This window comes from Daktulosphaira vitifoliae, unplaced genomic scaffold, assembly GCF_025091365.1.
Source record: "Daktulosphaira vitifoliae isolate Bord-2020 unplaced genomic scaffold, ASM2509136v1 Scaffold_4, whole genome shotgun sequence".
In the NCBI taxonomy this organism is placed as follows: Eukaryota; Metazoa; Arthropoda; class Insecta; order Hemiptera; family Phylloxeridae; genus Daktulosphaira; species Daktulosphaira vitifoliae.
Genome location: NW_026099575.1, coordinates 24,073,910 through 24,087,949, shown reverse-complemented (window position 1 = coordinate 24,087,949; position 14,040 = coordinate 24,073,910).

Genomic DNA, 14,040 nt, shown 5'->3' with positions numbered 1-14,040 from the left:
TTCCCAGTTTATGTATGCTCTATTTCTTAGAATTTTTAGTCGATTTTTTTTATCTTTTGTCGTATTCATTTTAAGGCAAAAAATAAATCAATCATCACTTAACCGTAGTATATATTATTTTTGTTTGTTTTAATATTATGATTAATATTCCGGCAAAACGGTTATTTTGCTTGCCTAGCAATATTGGAAATCCTATTGATGCAGCTTACTGTTTTTCAATAACAACAATATAAAAATTTATATATGAATGATTAATAACTCCAATGATGTTTTTCGAATTTAGTGTTTTATATTAACTATAAAATATAAAATTCGAAAAATATTACTTTCCGGTTTATTCAAAATAATTTTGAGTAAACCGCATATGTAATGAACAGTTTAACATATACGTATATATTTTAAATTATTATCTTAAGATTAAACTACAACTTGTTTATATCAGTGTTTTAATTAAATAATACAGCGATAAGGACATATATATATACACATAATATACTATATTATTTAAGTGTTTAATTGAGAAAACCCGGCACTTCATCTAACTTTTTAATTTACTTAATTAGTAATCACGTTTAAAATTAATTAATAAATATTGTAGAATTTAAAAAATTATATCAAATTTTGAAAAAATGTCAAGCTTTTATATGTAAATTTTAAGGGAAATAAATAAAAATGTTTTCCTTTCTGATAAAAAATGTGTACCTCATTAAATGAACTTAAACATGGACGCCCGCAGAAAAATTACCCATATGTGCAAAAGTTTAAGTCATAGAGGCAATTGTCCACATACCAATGTCTAGAGAGGTGTGATTCCCTTTTCCTCAGAATTCGTATAACAATCTAATTTTTCCTAAAAATAGTATTTTTAGAAACATTATAAACAGAAAAAAATACGTGTTACAAAATTTTCTTGAAATTAAAAAATATTGTCTAACCTTTTTTTTTTTAATTTATGACTGCTACAACCCTAATTATGGTTTAATATATATTGGAAACGTCATAGAATGTTATACATTTTAAAAAATGTCCCAAAAAATGCATAATAACATTAATCCAACCCGAAAATATAAACAATATTTATAATACCAAATAAATATTCAAGTGGTAAGTGCAAGTCCTTAGTATAATGTTGTTATTACATAATTAAATCAAGTTTTTTAAATTCATTAAATATAATTTTGTTTGATAATATAATAACCGCATAACAATTAAATTTGTACACACGTATAATATTACTTCATATAGTGTTAAAAACTTGAGAATGATATATTATTCTATATTTTAATAACAAGTACCTTCTACAAATGACTTTGAATTGTAATTTAATATTTTTATACTTTTAGTGATACTTGCAAATGTTCAAAATAGTAAATTTAGATAATAATTCGTATGTATCTCATTATTTTTAAGTTTTGCAGAAATAATTGTACTATTTATACAATTATTTTAAAATTTTATAGACTTAAGAATAAGTATCTTTTATTGGTTTTCTCACGCGATTTCCGAATGAATTTTTCAAAATAATTTCAACTAAATTTTTAAAATATTATAAAATGAATACACAATTTCTATAATATAAACGTACATGGAATCAGAAATAAAGTTATCAATGTAAAATCAATATATTTAAAACTATTAATTAAAGTTGAAACACCTCTTTTTGCAAAGTACTTTATTTTATGATCTTAAATGATAAATAAGCTACTAGGTTAACATGGTTTTATGGAATAAAAGAAGAAAGTTTAATCATTGGCTATTAATTGTTGTTTGCATATTTCAACACTACGCGTTATTAAAATACTGTTACAGACAATGGCCTTTGTGTGACGTATGTTATGTGAAGTACAACTTGGAGCGGTATGGAATTGCTGTTAAATATTTTTTTCCAAGCAATTCTTAAAACTCTTAAGTGAAGTGGTTGTTCTTGTAAAGTACTTATTATTTTTCAGCAAAAGTCAATTAGTTTTTGAAGCAAATTTAGTTATAAAATGAGTCCACCGCCCAACATAATTTAATTATACATTAAAACCATTTACTCATATATTAGACTTTGTTTAATAAAAATTAATTCAATACGATTCGCTTGAAAAACAATTATGTTTAGTACCTAAAATGTTTTTGTGGGTTTTTAATTTATATTAAATTTATTAAAATGAATTAATTCATATTTTAAATTTATATTATAATATAATTGAAAATATAAATTAGGTTGTTCAAGTTGTGCTTGTTTATCATAAAAATATCACGTGGCAAAATATCAAAGAACTTAAAGCAATATTCAGCAATTTATTCGCCATAACTACAACAAGATTTCTGCACATGTATTTTATAATTTATTTATTCTGTTTACACAAAAATAATTCATTTTATACGACATCACTTTTTAAAATGAAAACTATCATCAAATATAATTATTTGGTTTATCTACGAATAGATAACCGCTGTTAGTCATTAACTAATAATTAGTTATTATTTAACGATTGTCATGGATTTAAATTAATCTTTTAATTTTATTTAGACCGAGAATTTCTTCCATTAAAACAGTCATGTTTTTTTGAAGAAATAATAAATCTCTTTGTACCCTCTTTAAATAATTCTGCTGAACAAAAGTACAGTCTCTTATGAAATTACTATTTTCATTCACTCAAATTTATATACAATAGCAGGTTTTTGGTATCATACCTTGTTAGTATTACATTATATATGATAATTACGTACGGTAATTTTAGTACATAAAATAATACACAGGGTGATTTTGTTATCATAACCCTCTCATATACTTTGTAAATAATATATCTTAAATACTTAACATTTATTAAGTAAAGTAACTGTTTATGTTATAATAAAACTTAAAGTTTAATATTATCATTAACTTTATTTAGGGTTAATAAAATTACAAAATCATGTAACTATTTAATATAAAATAAGTTTTATAAAAATTATTAAATTGTTAGCATTAACAAATATAAAAAAGGAATATTAATTGAAGCAATTAAAAAGGTTTTATGGATTTATATAATCTCAATTAAAATAATGATAACCTAATTTTGAAAATTGTATACTTTTTTTGAACTTTGATTTTTTAATTCAGTTAATGACAGTAGAAAATTATTTTATAAGATATTAAAATATATTTTGTTAATTTGGTGTACTCATCGTACAAGGATTTCCAAGTAATATATGTTGATAGGTTTTGAGAGATATTTACTAAGAGCAAACATCCAACGGAAGTCTAGGCACATTGAATTCCTTTCCATTGTTAAAACTTAAAAGCTTATAACATTACAAGCACACCGACTTTTAAGTGTAACCCAAATGATGAAAAAATTTTAGAAAAATGTTTAGTTAAGTAAAAAATTATAAAACATGATCATTCGCTTATAATTATAATTTATTCACGTTTTGACAATTTTAACTCAATGTATTAGTATTATTTTATTGTGATTTTTCAAATAATATTCTTAATATGGTGAAATGTATAGATGTACTTAGTAGAATGTATCTATTGTGGCAAGTGCTGAATTCAGTTATACTTCAGGGAGCTGCAGTTTCCTGTAAAATATGAGAGTAATATATATTATTATATAGATCTAATTTCTCATTAAGTGCCCTTTTTTTATTAAAATGATGGATTCAACATTAATTACGGCATAGGTAAGATAATTTATTCTTCTTCTTCTTCTTTTTCCTTGCCTTTATCTCTACTACATAGTTACTTACTTGCCTTTATATCGATTCCCTCCTAAGTCATCTTAACTTATGCGTCACCTTGCTCCAGGTTATTCTAAATAAAAATTATACATTAAAGTTTTACAATTGAAAAGTCAAAAATTTACGTATTATTCAGAAATAAAAAATTAATTCTTGGGTAAAATTTTTATTTCAGAATTTTAATAAAAACAATGCAGGAGTACTTGAATGCTGAGAAAAATGTTTAATTATTTTTTTTATATGGACATCTGCTACTTTCCATTGTAATGATTTTGTTAAACAAATTGTTCACTATTGATAAAATAATTAATGATTTACATTTAAATAGAAATGTAAATGATAAAAATTATTTGTATTATACGACAATGTTATTATCCTTTTCGTTAATACTAAATAGTAATCTAAAAATTGAATAAGCGGTAATTCATTTAATTTGACAGGGTTTTCAATTCAACAGTCATAATAATTAGTAAATAGGCATTGTTTAAACTTTTAAATGATTCAATCGTTTAATGTTGTGTGACTTATTAATTCATTATGATTTCAATCAATATTTTCTTTTAATACAGATTATTCGAATGCATTGCAAATTTTTATTAATCCAAACTAATCACCAGTAGATTGATGCTGAAGCAAAACATAAATTAATTATACTCTTAATTTCGTCGTACTAATAATAAACGAATTAAATAAAGTAACATAATAAATCATTAGTTTTAAAATATGTACGCTAATTTTAATTTGATTAAAATCCGTAAAATGACAAAATCATTTTTGTTTTGTACTTCCTTGATTAATTTATAATTTTTAGGGTAAAATAATCAGCAATGTGTAAAACAAAAATATCGATATTGTTTGAATGTAAAAAGGTATAAAAACGTTAGGCGCAATGTGTATCAAATAAAAGATCTCCAAATATTTAACAAATCTGGATTTATGTTAGTCGATGATCGGTATCATAGTTTGGCCTCGTTTATTTTACGTACATTTTGATAAATCTCATCAAAAGACCTTCATAAAAATGACTTAATAGATATTTTTGATACATTTCTGTATTTAAAAAAAAAACACATAATGTGGTAAACATGATGTGTTCATTTATAAAATAAAATATGACTGAATGCAATTTTTGTCAGATATAATTATTTATTTCCTAAAATTTTAAATAGTTACTTGGTTTTGGAGCATGAGAGGGTAATTGATTAGTATTATTATTGGAAATATAATGAAATATAACTTATTAAAATAATGTTTATTTACGCTGATATCAGCAGAGTAAAAATAATAATAATAATAACAATGACATTTAATAAATGACCCATTAAACAATAAACTACGTAAAATACTGAAAAAATCGATTCTTCATATTTTTTAACACTATTTTATATAAAATTAGTGATATTATTGAGTAGGATATTACTACATATATACATATATATATATTAAAAGTAAAATTATTCATCAAAATGTCGTTATAAATATTTCATTAGATATTTATATTTTTGAAAAGAAATTTTTTTTTATTATATTATAATAATGATTCTAACAAATTTAAACAATTTTAAAGTTTTTATTATATTGGAATTGGAAAAAATATTTAGTGTTAATTAAAATCATTTATGGTTAAAAAGTTATAACTTGTTTAAACTTGACAAATAACAAATTCTTAAATAGAATAAATTTTTTTTATGAAGATATAAGTAAAAAAAAAGCAGCATCGAAGTGGATTTGCACATAATAGAAATCATTTGAAAAATTAATAAAACAAAGTTTACTAATCTTGCAAATTTCTACCTTGGAATTACCAATAATTCATATAATCTTTTAAATTAAATTATTTTCCTTACAAATAGAAGGTTTATAGATCAGTTTTAAGAATAAGCACAAATATATTTATACTTAATGGATGAAGAGATTTAGATTAAAAAAAGAACTCTTGAATTCTGTATGAAATTAATGTTATTATATAATTCAATACTAATTAAATAGAGCTCGGAAAATTATGCATTTATAAAGTTAATTTTAGTCATCCTGAGTATATCGATAATAAATAGATATTCCCTTTTGTTTTTCTTAATCCTAATCAACGTATATGTATAACAATTTTATTTTTGAGGAAGCGTAGGAGGAATCATTCTCCTAGAAAAAAAATATATTCCGAAATAATGTCTCTGAAGTGATCCAAAAAAAATTTTTATAAATGGATAAAATTCCTCAACCATACTAGTTAAAATTATCGGATCATTATTTTAATGTTTCGATTATACTTTTAATCATTGAAAAATAAACCTTATCTTTCAATAAAATTTATTTTGTTATTGTCATGTTCATTAATAAGTATAGTTGTTATAAAAAATATAAATAAGTAGCTTTCATAAAAATTACAATACATCACATCCTTCACACCTCATGGGTCACTTTTTTTAAATAAATATATTTATTTAGTGAATAATAATCAAGCTATGAACTTTTTGGTTAAAGTCAACCTTTAACCTTTTTTTAATTAATTATTACAAATGTTGGTACAGCTATTGTCATTACTATTATTTTAATATCGTAGGATGTTTCTATTTTAATTAAAATATTAAGTTTATGCATTTTTTTTTTTGTACAATACATTCAAATTTTAGTAAGCTATTAAAAAAATATATATGGCCTAGTTTGATTTGGATGAAAGATGTATTTCATGTCCACGAATAATATGGTTTATAAATTATTATTTATTATTCAATTTTTATGTTTTAAATTGTCTCATTACGTCATTCAACTCTAAATTGTTTTTCAAAAAAGGAAAAATAACAAAAATATCTGCTAAATTTTTTTTATTTGATTTTATTACATTATTCTAGACTAAAATGTAAAAAAAGTTTCCACGTTTTTATAAGTTAAAATTAATAATAATTTGGTGAAAATGACAATTTTTATAAAAATAAAAATTTCATAGGTTAACAACTTTAATAATTTTTAATTTTGCAAAGAAAGAGTTGAAAATTGTGTAATATAGTATAAAATGAATCGTTAATTAATTTGAGATGTTTTTAAATTAACGATCTAAAACTTAAAAAAAGTATGTCCGAATATTCACATACATGATTCGAAGCTTTTAACACATACAATTTAAGGAAAAAATTTGATAAAAATATTAAATTTGTATACAAATTTTTGATACTTTATATCGAAACTTCACTACTTGTGTTTAAAACGTTCATATTAAAAGTATCATACTGACCTATGGAAATTTTATTTCTTACAGTGAAGAAATGGAATTTTTTATTTAACAAACATTAGAGTATTAACATTAACATAGTCATAAATATATTTACTTACTACTTACTTTACTTTTTATAACTAATAACACTTCATAACCTTCTATAGTATTGAAACACCCTTTTAATAAAAAATAATTTAATTTCTTTTCCATATATCTCATTATAGTATTTGAATTTTATATAATATGCACGTTAAGTTTACACATAAGAAGTGTAATTTTGACATAAAGTTTTGACACATTCGTACATAAATATAAAATTTTTATCACTTTATATCAACATTTTCCCTTATGCTGTATGAGTTAAAAACTTCCAGGACATGCATGTGTAAATTTGTACATTTTTTTATAAGAAAGTATTTCACAATAAATCTGTATATTATAGATTACAATATGTTTGATCGGTAAAAAGATGTTAGTTTTTTTCTTAGGATGTTATTAATGATTAAGCATTAAAATTGCAAAACTCAGTCTATATTAATAACTGAATATATCTTAGTTTTAAATAAAAATATCTTATTATTAACGCTATTTAAGTATGATTCTAAATACTAAAGTTCATTTACGTACTATAGTTATTGGTGTGACAAAATTATTGTTAACTTATATGGCTATGGATTAGCTTATTTTTATTCATTTTTTATTAACAATAAATATATAAAATTACATAATTTAAATTAAATTTTTCAATTTTGCACGTGTCAATCTAATAAATCAATGCCTATAAATTGAAAACTTTATAATCAGTTATTAATCTGCTGTCATAGAATAATATGGTTAGCGTAGTCATGGTAACCTATTATGCGATTGTCCATTATAAATATCAAACTAACTTTTTAACTCTAATTTAGTAAAAACATAAATTATTTAAATTGTTAGACAAAAATATTTATTTAAATATTTGATAATACAAAAAATATAAATTAAAATGTATTTATCATCAATAATTATAATCAATCAATCAATGTATTTAGTGCGATCACACTAAATTAGGGCGACTTCAACAATGTTGAATAGTTGAGTTTTTCATCTTTTATGTTTTTTTTTTGGTCTCACACTCATATAAATAATTAATATTTGTTCTCTGGAAAATTGTCTACAATTTTAATGCAAAAATATTTAAATAATTAATTAACATAAAAACTTTAATTAAATAATGAATGTTGCAAATTTTAATTTTCCAATGAACAAACAGTCATGATATTGTAAGAAGCAAATTTTTTTCAAGTGCCTGGAAAATGTTGTAGATATAATGTTGTCTAGTTTTTAATCTATTTGCTGTTACTTATAGTATTGAATTAAAGTAGTTTAATAATAATCCAGTAAGATAAAATTAAAAATAAGTGAGTTTTAATATTTTTTAGTTAACTTCCATTAAGGTTAAGCCTACTGTAAATCAATATTCATAATTTTCCTAAATAGTTTTATACTTCTTATAATGTTTCAGTAATTTTCAACCAATCGTTAAAATTGTGTAAGACTTGAGTTATTTTTTAGTACTGACTAATAGCCCTCAGAGAAGTGTATGATGAATTTAAAAGTTCATATCCTATAACAGGATTAATTGGCATAAAGCGTTTTATTAACCTTATTATTATTTTTATTTCACCAATGGATCTCCCGTAGAGTCATTTTTATGATTGTTGACTAATAATTCACTATGGATGGTCTTAGTTTTTCGACCAGATACCGGTCGCTGTACAAGGTCTTTTCGTGCGTATGTTTAATATGCAATTACAAATTTTTTCCGCATATGCTCATAATATAACATTGCTATCGCTTCAACTACCACCACAAGTTGTATTGTAAATTGTTTGCATTGTACGTTTAACAATATTATATTTTATACTCTTGCTGTAATGTTTTCGTAGGCGTTATTTATGAGAATTTTGTTCAATATTACAATTTTATGATCCAATAACAGCAACAATGAAGTGTATACAGGTTGTACGATGGTTAACCCGATTGTATATCAGCAGGTACCCTCGAGATTAGTGAGACAAGACATCATATCGTGTATTATACCTTCATTGCATTTACTGTTTCTACTGTAACTTGATGTTTAGTGGGTAGGCGACAACGTATATCGTTTTGATCATAACTGACAAAATGTTAACCTAATAATATTATTGTTTCATCAACTGATGTGAAAATTATATTTATGACCCTTACTCAGTAAAAACAGAATTAAGTATTCTAATATTATTAGTTATGCGACAAAAATTGACTTTGAGTTTTTAACTCAATGCCATGGCTGTAAAATTTATTTGAACTTGGAATAGGCCATGGTGTCACCAAATTTAAAAATACGTATGCAGCTTTAATTTCATTAGTCATAGACATTTTTGAAAATTGCATCTATGATGTTTATAAACGACGGAAATTGATTTAATAACACAATTTATTTCCCATAATATTTTTAACTAAACAATATTCATTATTTTTTTTACACAAAAAAAAAATGCACACAGTAGTCTTTTACCCTGAAAGACTTTCATATCATTCATATCTATGATACAGGAGGAAGGTCATGATACTGTTTGACTATCATATACCTAAGGTAAACTTTTGTTTTCCTGGAATACAAATAATATGTAAAAATTATAATTTAATGTTCTTCAGATATATACTTGTTTATTAGAAAGAATTTTTTTTGTGTGATAATCGTTTTTGGGAGTGACATAACATCTTATTCTTCTTTGTTTTTCTTTATGTTGGTGGTATTTAGCAGAACAGTAAAAACATATGAAGGGTACACAAAAAAACAAGATTAGCCAATTTTTTGGAAATGGAGAAAATCAATTTTTAAATTTCAAAACGCAATGTTATTTTACAGTACAACATAATTTTAAAGGATTATTATTATCAAAAAACCTACTTTTTCTACTTGTCCAGCACCGTATAAGATACATTATAACATATCGTCAATTTTGTCACCAAAATCTTAATTTCGAAAAAGTTGACTTTCCTTGATTTTTCCGTGTACCTTTCATATATTCTTTAAATTGTTATGTGTCTTAATATTATATGTATAATTAATTTTAAAATCGATGACTCATTAATATAATTATTCTTGGTGTTGAATTAACTTATGGATATTGCTCGCTTATTTTTATTCTCATTTAGAAAGTTATTTTTAAAAAATTCTCTTTTGTTTATAGCACGAAAGATATTTTTTTGCGTTTCTACCCAATTGACACTGGATACTTTTGTCAGTTTAAATCAAAGCAACGTGTGCATAAAATATTACGTAAATTATTCTCCTAGAATGTAACTTTTTTAAATAAAAAAATATCTCGTATTGAGTATCGGTCTCATTTAGTACCCCTATATAAATATGGTTCTACTAATAATACAAAAAATAAAATAAAATATTGGCAATAAAGATCATTAGCATATACGAAAAATTAAATAAAATTTAAATTCTATATGTTTTTGTAATATTAATAATTTTATTTTATGTTTATCAAAACAAAATTTAAATTTGTTTATGTATTCTTGAAATATGTTTATCTAATAATTTTATAATTAAAAGTTTCACAAGTTAATTATCATAATGTAATAAAAATAGGTAAATTAAATTTATTCAGTTTTTAAATAATTTTCAAGTAGAATGTGTTTTGTAATAGTCAACTTTTTGAAAATCTTTTGTAAAAGATTATACATAAATTATAATATAAATTTAATTTGTAAAATATCAAAGCAAATATTACATAACTTATGCTGTAAGTTATACCGATAAAACTCGTTTAACTCAAATGAATTTCACAATATTGGCTTAGAAAAATTTTATTACTCAAAGAAGCTCTAGAATGTTTGATAAAAAAAATAAAATTGATATTCACATAAGAGCTTTTCATTGACCGATTTTGCACCAATTAAAATGATTGTATTTAAATTATTTATTTTTCTAGTTACGGAAATAGACAGTTTTAATTTAATTTATAATAAGTAATACATACATAATATATAATTAATACCTAATTTTATTATACGATGCATACAAATTTTTATATGTATGGTGTATTCATTGGCTGTTATAAATATGGCACATTTAAAATTAGAATTACTTGGCTATCATAACATTCTCAATTAAATTCTGTTTTTTTTTATATTATCTTGATTTGATGATTTAATTTTTGATTAATTATCACGCATAATAGCATTTTTTTTTTTTGGCCTTTGTAAATCAAGTTACTAAGTATTTATTTTAAAGTTATAGTCGTAAAATTGTGTATGATACCAATAAAATCTAATCCTTATAATATAATGATTGATATATTAGATATTATCTTATGCATACTTTACTAAAATGATTTGTACAATTATGTTGTAAATTTGTAATGGTATAATGAACTGATAATGCTAATTGAATCACTTTTTTATTATTCATGCAGACAAAATCAAAATATAATAAAATATATATATATATTTCTTTTTTTCCTCGCCTTAATCCCAACTACTTGGGGTCGGCCAATCTTATCCTAAGCTACCACTTAACATGATCTCCCACATCATCTACACTCACATCAGCCAGCCATCCTCATATCGCATTCAATTACATCCCTCCATCTCTTTTTGGTCTTCCTCTACCTCTTCTCTTTCAACATTCATTTCTATAACTGTTCTTACCGCTTCCGATTCCTCTCTCCTCATAAGATGACCAGACCATCTAAGTATATTTTTCCTCATCTTATCTACTATTGACGCTAAACCTATATTTCCTCTTATATGTTCGTTCCTTATCCTATCTTCTCTAGTCACTCTACTCATCAATCTAAGCATTCTCATCTCTGCTACACTCATTCTCTGCTGTACTTTCTTGTCAACTACCCAACACTCTGAACCATACATCATAGCTAGTCTCACTACAGTCTTATAGAATTTATCTTTCAGCCTCATTGGAATTATCTTATCACATAACACACCAGTCGCTTCTCTCCACTTTAACTATCCGTACTTATTCCTGTGTCTTAACTACTTTATTTCCTCTTACTTATCCCTGCGTACATCCGAGATGGGACAATCCGCCTAAGTTTTGTTCAGGGCTCTTCATACTTTTTGACAAAAATTTTACACTGGCTGTAGACCTGATGCAACCTCATTAATCGCCTCTTACGATTTGTAGAGGAATATTCGTATCCCCTATCCACAGGGAAAAAATTATATATATATATACGTATATAATGGTAACGTTGTTTCAGAAATATATATCTACAAATATTTCGTAATTTTTGTGATTAGCTAAGTTAGTTATTTTTATATTTTTTAGATTTAATACATTTTAAGTTTTAAATAATATTAACTACAAGAGTTCAATATTTTTATATTACTAGTGTAAATACTACTGTACTGAGTATATTTTAGATAATGTAAATAAATTGTTGCAGCTAGAATAAATCGTAAAATACATATCACTGTAATGTATATGATAATCTTAAAATGGGTTAACATTGGAATAGCTTTAACTTATATTAAAAAAACAATTTTTAAGTTGTAGTGAGTTTGTCGGATTAAATTGTTGAACATTAAAGTATAGAAAATCCCTTTGGGAATTTTACAAAATCTATCATAGTTTATTATTGTATTTTCAAAACAATATTATTAAAATAAAGTGGAAATAAAAAATATATCTATTACATTCGTGTTTACGAAGCGCCTGCAGTATCTCAAATATTAACAAGATAAAAGTTACCTAAGTTAAGTACTAGACCTAATATAGCTATAAAAAAATATACGTTAAAAATGTATGTCACTAAGAGAATACCTTAGTACTTAAAGTTTTACTTAACACTCATAAATCATAATCAGACCTGTCAAAGTTCATATAAAAGTTAACACGGACAAAGTAACTATAGTTCTACTTATAGAATATATAACGTTAAGTAAATTATGCTATGAACTAATGGTTTATAGCGGTTATTCTATTGCAAAAACTTTTAAAGAACTACCAACTTATAGTTGAAAAATTGTTAAATTGAAAAGAATATTGATAACAAAATATAGTTATAATTAAACAATAGAAGATCTGTAACAGATACGTAGAAAATGTATTTTAAATAAAGTTACAGGTACTTTATAAAAAAGTATTTGGATTACGTATTTAAGTACTTCATAAATTATTTATACTGAAACTTAAGTACTTTTTTATACTTTATTTTTATATAAATTTTATTTAGAACATATCTTATAAAATATATGATTTCAATTTACACAATATATTTCAATAACTTACAAATAAGAATATTAAACATTAATATTATATTACACACTACACATGCACTTATACAGTATATATATAGATATTATACAGGGTGTTCAGTAAGTCAGGAAACGGGTTTCTATTGTTCTCATTGTTACAAACAATGAGAACAATAGAAACCCGTTTCCTGACTTACTGAACACCCTGTATATATTTATAATTAGATAACATTGTATGAAAAAAATTAGAAAAGACTAGCTAATGTAAATATTTCAACCTAATTATAAATCATAAAAAAATGTTTATTAAATAAAAATGCAGATTATAACATTTCATCCAAGCTAAATTATCTATAAACTGCCTTTTAAACAAATCTATACTTGATTAATAATTACAGTTCACATTGAGTTTCAAAACATATAATTTAAATACAATTTTGTATTTCAAAGTTGATAAGTAGATTAAAGAGATTTGAGTTAGATAGATTCCTTAAAAACAAAAAAGTTAAGATACTACTTATTTAGATTTTTGGTTTTGAAGGGATTAGTTAAAAATTTGCTTATATATATATACCACCCAAAATAAAACTTTAGTTATGTCACTATAGATAATAATACTGATAATAATAATATTCTGAGTTTAAAGTTAACTTTTTCAAAAATTAAGTTAAGATCATTTTTGAAGTGACTTTTTAATAATATTCAAAATTATTAACTTAATAAACACAGATATTTAGTAAAAGTCTTCAATACTTTTACTGGTTTAATTATGTTTATTGATTCAATAATAGTTTATTTTGATTTAGAAAAATTTACATAGAGCTTAGAATGTATTTAAATTATTAATTAAATAAGACACA